The sequence below is a fragment of the Schistocerca gregaria genome, chromosome 9 (genome assembly GCF_023897955.1).
Source record: "Schistocerca gregaria isolate iqSchGreg1 chromosome 9, iqSchGreg1.2, whole genome shotgun sequence".
Taxonomy (NCBI): Eukaryota; Metazoa; Arthropoda; class Insecta; order Orthoptera; family Acrididae; genus Schistocerca; species Schistocerca gregaria.
In genome coordinates this window covers 188,703,003-188,710,684 of record NC_064928.1, presented here as the reverse complement: position 1 = coordinate 188,710,684, position 7,682 = coordinate 188,703,003, and the positions used below count along the sequence as shown (strand labels likewise).

At 41.4% G+C, this 7,682-nt stretch overlaps 1 protein-coding gene across 1 annotated transcript in view; it reads left to right on the top strand.

The window, feature by feature from the left end:
• The first annotated feature begins 3,292 nt into the window (after positions 1-3,292).
• LOC126291795 (luciferin sulfotransferase-like) overlaps positions 3,293-7,682 on the top strand; it is a 97,397-nt gene continuing 93,007 nt past the window's right edge. The window contains exon 1 of the mRNA XM_049985491.1: positions 3,293-3,351. The gene's annotated coding sequence lies outside the window, so the exon portion shown is untranslated. The remainder of the gene's footprint in view (positions 3,352-7,682) is intronic.

Here is a 7,682-nt window from a genome sequence, read left to right as displayed (position 1 = left end):
TCTCACTTTGTGATGTACGACAGAGAATAGTGATGTTTTACCTATCAAAGAAAACAGGATCAGTATCAAAACGCAGAGGACCACAAGGAAGCAAATTGATGGGAGGATGGGTGAGCACATATGTACGACTAGATCCAGGAAATAATTTCATTGAGTCAAGTAAAACATAGAAGAGAGTAAAACACAGAAGAGATGTGCTTACTGCAAGAAAAAAAAAATGGTGATAGGTGCAATGTTGGTGTACACGACAAATGTTTTGCTTCATTTCACACTGAATAGACATTCAATAATATTAAAACATCCTTTATATATTGTTTGTGTTGTTTCTTACAATATTATGAATGGAGAATAAGGTTGTGAATTTGGATAGCGCATTTGGCCAATGTCCCAAAAATGGGACGGTCTGTAGTTTTTGTTCCAATAAACTGAAAATTTTCAAAACAACTTTTTATTCAACTAATCACCCAATGTAACGTATTTATGTGTAAAAGTTTGCAAAAAATGATCCGATAGAGTTTTGGCCCGTAATGGGTTAATTCCGGTCGTGCAGCCATGAGCACTCCTTTAGAAAATTCTGGTGTCTACAAAATTGTCTGCGATACTTGCTCCTCGTACTATATAGGACAAACAGAACGTGCCTTCACTACCAAATATAAAGAACACTTGCTAAGAAAAAAATGGCACTAGCGCCCAAAATTCGTCTTTTGCCGACCATCTTCTAATTACAGGTCATTCACCTAAAGCCATCCGAAAAGAAAGGGCGTAGAGTAGATATTCTAGAAGAATTAGAGATTTTCAAGCACTTTGCTCGAAAGGATAGCCTCATCCTTAACGAACAGCTACAGCTACGTCACAAAAAAATTTTCAACAATATAAAGCCGTTACTCGATATCTGACTTCGGATCTCCTTGTGCAGATTGCCGAAATGTTCTTTTCCTTCTAAGGTAGCCCTATGTTTTTCAGTTATCAAATTTTTCTTGGCTGCATTTCACGTCAATATTCGTTTCTACAAGTTGTCGTTCAGACCTATCCACATTTTCATAATGACGTTTTCATGTTTTATCGTACTGTTATAAGCTTTGATGTAGACAAAATGTTATCTTGTATGCTACTATCAAACAAACATTGCTCTCCATTATGCACCAAATACTGTTTATTTATAATCATTTCTGTCTATATTTCAATGTGGATAAGCCTAATTGTACCTACGGCTATTAGATGGCTCGATTGTTGCCGTGCCGTGTTCACCTGGCCGCATTTGTTAACGCGGGCACCTCAGTCCATTTTGCAGCCTGCACCACGCAAGTAACGAGCAGCCCTTAGTGGCTCGCCATCACAGTTTTCTTTATCTTAAATTTCTTTGTAACTAATTCCCTTTAAGACTATTTATTACTTTATAAATGACATATAAGTACTGCCAGTCTTTCACGATGGTTCCGTACTTATATTCTATCATACGTTTATAGTCATAATTCTGTGACCATTTTATAGAATATATACCATATTTTGATTTAAATTTTGAAGAAGACACTCCTAGCAGTGTCGAAACCAGGGTAATTTGTTAAAAGTGATGACCGAGAGCTGATTTCCTTTCAATTGTAACTATTTATGGTCTCTGAACGTGCAGCCGTGTACAAGATTTTGCACTCCTCAAATCTTTTCTCGTGAATCTGAGAAGCGGACTTCGGGGAAGATCAGTTTGGATTCCGTAGAAATATTGGAACACGTGAGGCAATACTGACCTTACGACTTATCTTAGAAGCTAGATTAAGGAAAGGCAAACCTACGTTTCAAGCATTTGTAGGCTTAGAGAAAGCGTTTGACAATGTTGACTGGAATATTCTCCCTCAAATTCTGAAGGTGGCTGAGGTAAAATACAGGGAGCGAAAAGCTATATACAGTTTGTACAGAAACCAAATGGCAGTTATAAGAGTCGAGGGACATGAAAGAGAAGCAGTGGTTGGGAAGGGAGTGAGACAGGGTTGTAGCCTATCCCCGATGTTATTCAATCTGTATATTGAGCAAGCAGTGAAGGAAACAAAACAAAAATTCGGAGTAGGAATTAAAATAAAAACTTTGAAGTTTGCCGATGACATTGTAATTCTGTCAGAGACAGCAAGAGCAGTTGCACGGAATGGATAGTGTCTTGGAAGGGGGATATAAGATGAACATCAACAGAAGCAAAACTAGGATAATGGAATGTAGTCGAATTAAGTCGGGTGATGCTGACGGAATTAGATTAGGAGATGAGACACTTAAAGTAGTAAAGGAGTTTTGCTATTTGGGGAGCAAAATAACTGATGATGGTCGAAGTAGAGGGGATATAAAATGTAGACTGGCAATGGCAAGGAAAGCGTTTCTGAAGAAGAGAAATTTGTAAACATCGAGTGTAGATTTAAGTGTCAGGAAGTTGTTTCTGAAAGTATTTGTATGGAGCATAGTCATGTATGGAAGTGAAACATGGGCGATAAATAGTTTGGACAAGAAGAGAATAGAAGCTTTCGAAATGTGGTGCTACAGAAGAATGCTGAAGATTACATGGGTAGATCACATAACTAATGAGGAGGTATTGAATAGGATTGGGGAGAAGAGAAATTTGTGTCACAACTTGACTGGAAGGAAGGATCGGTTGGTAGGACATTTTCTGAGGCATCAAGGGATCACCAATTTAGTATTGGAGGACAGCATGGAGGGTAAAAATTGTAGAAGGAGACTAAGAGATGAATACACTAAGCAGATTCAAAATGATGTAGGTTGCAGTAGGTACTGGGAGATGAAGAAGCTTGCACAGGATAGAGTAGCATGGAGAGCTGCATCAAACGAGTCTCAGGACTGAAGATCACAACAACAAAAACATCTGAGTCCGTATGACATCTCTTTCAATTCGCTGTCCTTTTATACCTTGTGTTCGCAATACTACCGCCACCCATGTGCGTGCACACCGTTATCCCATGACTTCATTACCTCAATGGAAGTCACACGGCGTGGACTATGATAGTGTACCCAGAGCAAACGACTGGGACAATTACCCCAAGCTACCGTCTTCATTCACGGAGGAAAATTACTGTGGCTGAATGGAGAAGCATTACAACACGCAGCAAACAAACACGTTGATGAGGCATGCTTTGTTGACCGATAGTCTTTTGTCAGCTGCTCGCCTTTGTTTGAAACGAGGAGTGACGGGAGGGATGGGGTATTAATTATCGCTATGCTTGGGGGTTTTGTCTGGCGGTATTTACTCGCGCTCGTAAATTACCTACTTTGCCGCGATAAGAACTCTCGGGGTCATATTAAGGAACCAGAAGACGACTCACACCTGAGACCGACGGCGTTTCGTCGCACCAGTGTTTGGTGAGTGGAAACTGCAGTTTTCGCTAGTCCTGAAGAAGTGTGCTTCTATCTTTGGAACGTCTCGAGTTACCCGTCTTTTCGATTTATTTATTAATGATCAACCTCTGATCATGGATATGATACGGGTTTCGCCGGTTAGCCAAGGACCTTACAGCAGTGGTAACATAGGTTCCTGTCAGATCGCAGAAGTTAAGCGCAGTCGGGCTTGGCTAACGCTTGGATGGGTCACCAGCGGGGTCTGCCAAATCCTGTTGGCAAGTGGGGTGCACTCAGCCCTCGTGAAGACAGTTGAGAAACTGCTTCAGTGAGAAGAAGCGAACCGGTCACGAAAACTGACAACGGCCGAGAGAGCTATGCGCTGACCACATGCCCCTCCCTATATGCATCCGATGACGCCTCAGGGTTGTGGATGACGCGGCGGCCGGTCGGTTACATTGGGCCTTCAAAGCCCGTTCACGTTTTTTTTTTTTTTGTTTTGTTTGTTTTCTCAGTTACATCTACATTTTTGGGCATATGCCTATGTGAAGCATACATACCAATTTGTAGATTCCTATATCCGAACACATTTACGAACAGTGGTTGCACAAAGATATGGAAACACCGAGAGAAATGCTTGTTTGAACATAAATACAGATGCTACCCGAGCCTGTAGGTTGCGTTTTTGTACTGGATCACAAATTGCACCTGTACAATGTCCTCAACGCGTTACAAGTGTCAACTGTGATCAGAACAGTGTCGCCGGCCGATGTGGCCGAGCGGTTCTAGGCGCTTCAGTCCGCAACCGCTTTGCTGCTACAGTCGCGGGTTCAAATCCTGCCTCGGCAATGTAATGTTCTTAGGTTAGTCAGGTTTAAGTAGTTCTAAGTCTAGGAGACTGATGACCTCAGATGTTAAGTTCCATAGTGCTTAGAGCCATTTGAACCATTTAGAAAAGTGTCCTCTGTAGTTGTGAGTGCATTATGTAGGAGATAATGAAATCGAACGTGGGCGAATTGTTGGCGTTCTTACTGTATGTGCTTCCGTAAACAAAAAGTGTGCGGTGTTTCAGGAGGTACCGTATGGAAGGTTTATACTGGATACAAGGAAATCGGAAAAATATCATCCGTTAAGGGGGGGTAGGACGGCCAACAACTTGGAGCAGAAGAGGCACCAACCGGCATTTCAATTTCCACTCTCTATACTTTTACAAATAAATTCATAGAACTTCATCAGCAAAACCAGGAAGGATTCAGGATTCACACTCATAGTAGTGAAGGTTCAAGAACATAACAATATAATAGTTTTACATGTGATTTTCATCAATTTTTCACTAACTATTGGCTGCTTTTGTTGCTATCGGTACACTTTTCTTCATAAGTAAGAGAGGTTCTTCGATGAATTTTGCACAGCATACAAACGATACTGACAGGTGTATGACACTCTATAATTTATTTAATTTATGAAAAAATGAGTGAGCTTTTATATTTTAAACTTCATGTTCAGAAAAATCTCAAATTTTATAGTTAATTGTCCCAATTTGTAACACAGTTTTTAATAGATTTGGAACAATTCTAGAGTATTGCATTAAGGAGTTTGTGTCTAATAAGCATACCAAGTTTGGAAGCAATAGGATATTTATTTTGGATGTTTCATGTTCCTAAGTGCAGAAATCTGTGTTTTGTAGAAAATGGCCATTTAAGTTTCTGCTGTATTTTGCATTCTTTAAGGAGTGTCCAGTACCATAAGCAGGTTCTTTTTCATTTTCTAAATCAGTTTTTTTTCCTTTTCCTATTCCTATGATGCACTCGTCTTGATTTTGTCACCTCCAAAAATGATTTATGCGCTTTTACCACACGCTATGTGTCTATCACATACAAAGCTTTGATGCAGTTCACTCCGGGCTTAAATCACATTTTCTGTACAACATATTTTTTGCTTTGCACGCCGTCATTAAAACATGAAACTGCATCATAAACACCAATAGCAAATGCGTTTACTCCCACAAAAATGATTTTTGGCAATCGTTCCCATACACATTGGTTAAAACTTTCATTTGGGTTTTGGGCACCGCAAAGAAGACGTTTCTTCGATATCAGTAGTTCTTTGTTTCACATATGACAATCTCTAGCGCAAATATAAACATTCGAATTATACAGAGCGAAATACACTTACGTATGACAGAAGAATGCTGTCCAAAGGGGTGCGGCGCTGCATCTCGGTACACTTAAGACCAAATAACGTTCCTTATAATCTCTCAAGTATATATGTTTTATACATCAAACTGTTCAAGATGTGCGCTAAAAAATAGGCATTATTTGAAAAATGCATTTTTTTTAAATTTTTGACGTGCTACCCCCCCAAAAGTCACAACGTTGACGCAAGGGTGTGTTGACTAGTCGTAACAGACGGACGTTAAAGAGAATTGTGACCAAACACAAGAGAACGACACCCGCAAAACTCACTGCAGAAGTGAATGTCGCGCTCGCGAACCCTGACAGCATCAAAACGACACGAAGGGATCTCCCAAACAGGGAATTTCACTACGAGCTGGAACTCCAAAACCACTCATCACTGACCCTAGTGCCCGGAAGAGAAAAGCGTGCTGTCGAAGCCATAAAACGTCGACTACGGATTAGATTAGATTAGATTAGTACTTGTTCCATAGGTCATAAATACGACACTTCGCAATGATGTGGAACGTGTCAGGTTAATAAAAGGTGTCTATACATTAGACAAAATATTACATGACACTCAATATTTTTAATTTTTTTAATGTTTTGCAGGGGTTGGGAAATTACCAACTTACTGTATCCAAAAATTCATCTAATGAGTAGAAGGAGTTGCCATTAAGAAATTCTTTTAATTTCCTTTTAAATGCTATATGGCTATCTGTCAGACTTTTGATGTCATTAGGTAAATGACCAAAGACTATTATGGCAGCATAATTTACCCCCTTCTGAGCGAAAGTTAGATATAACCTTGAGTGGTGAAGATCATCCTTTTTCCTAGCGCTGTAGCCATGTACACTGCTACTACTTTTGAATTCGTTCGGATTGTTAATAACAAATTTCATAAGTGAATATGTATATTGTGAGGCTTCAGTGAAGATTTCTAGCTCTTTAAATAAGTGTCTGCAGGATGATCTTGGATGTGCTCCATCAATTATTCTGATTACACGCTTTTGTGCAATGAACACTCCTTTACTCAATGATGAGTTACCCCAGAATATAATGCCATACGAAAGCAGAGAATGAAAATAGGCGTGGTAAGCTAATTTACACAGACGTATATAGCCAAAATTTGTAATGACCCTAATAGCATAAATAGCTGAACTCAAACGTTTCAGCAGATCCTCAGTGTGTTTTTTCCAGTTCAACCCCTCATCAGTGCATACAATTAGAAATTTTGAATATTCTACCTTAGCTACCGATCTCTGCTGGAACTCTATATTTGTTAATGGGGTCATTCCATTTACAGTGTGGTACAGTATATACTGTGTTTTGTCAAAGTTTAATGAGAGCCCATTTGCAGAGAACCACTTAATGATTTTCTGAAAAACATCGTTTACAATTTCACCAGTTAATTCTAGTCTGTCGGGTGTGATAGCTATACTTGTATCATCGGCAAAAAGTACCAGCTTTGCATCTTCGTGAATATAGAATGGCCAGTCATTAATACACTCCTACACTCCTGGAAATGGAAAAAAGAACACATTGACACCGGTGTGTCAGACTCACCATACTTGCTCCGGACACTGCGAGAGGGCTGTACAAGCAATGATCACACGCACGGCGGAGAAGACACACCAGGAACCGCGGTGTTGGCCGTCGAATGGCGCTAGCTGCGCAGCATTTGTGCACCGCCGCCGTCAGTGCCAGCCAGTTTGCCGTGGCATACGGAGCTCCATCGCAGTCTTTATCACTGGTAGCATGCCGTGACAGCGTGGACGTGAACCGTATGTGCAGTTGACGGACTTTGAGCGAGGGCGTATAGTGGGCATGCGGGAGGCCGGGTGGACGTACCGCCGAATTACTCAACACGTGGAGCGTGAGGTCTCCACAGTACATCGATGTTGTCACCAGTGGTCGGCGGAAGGTGCACGTTCCCGTCGACCTGGGACCGGACCGCAGCGACGCACGGATGCACGCCAAGACCGTAGGATCCTACGCAGTGCCGTAGGGGACCGCACCGCCACTTCCCAGCAAATTAGGGACACTGTTGCTCCTGGGGTATCGGCGAGGACCATTCGCAACCGTCTCCATGAAGCTGGGCTACGGTCCCGCACACCGTTAGGCCGTCTTCCGCTCACGCCCCAACATCGTGCAGCCTGCCTCCAGTGGTGTCGCGACAGG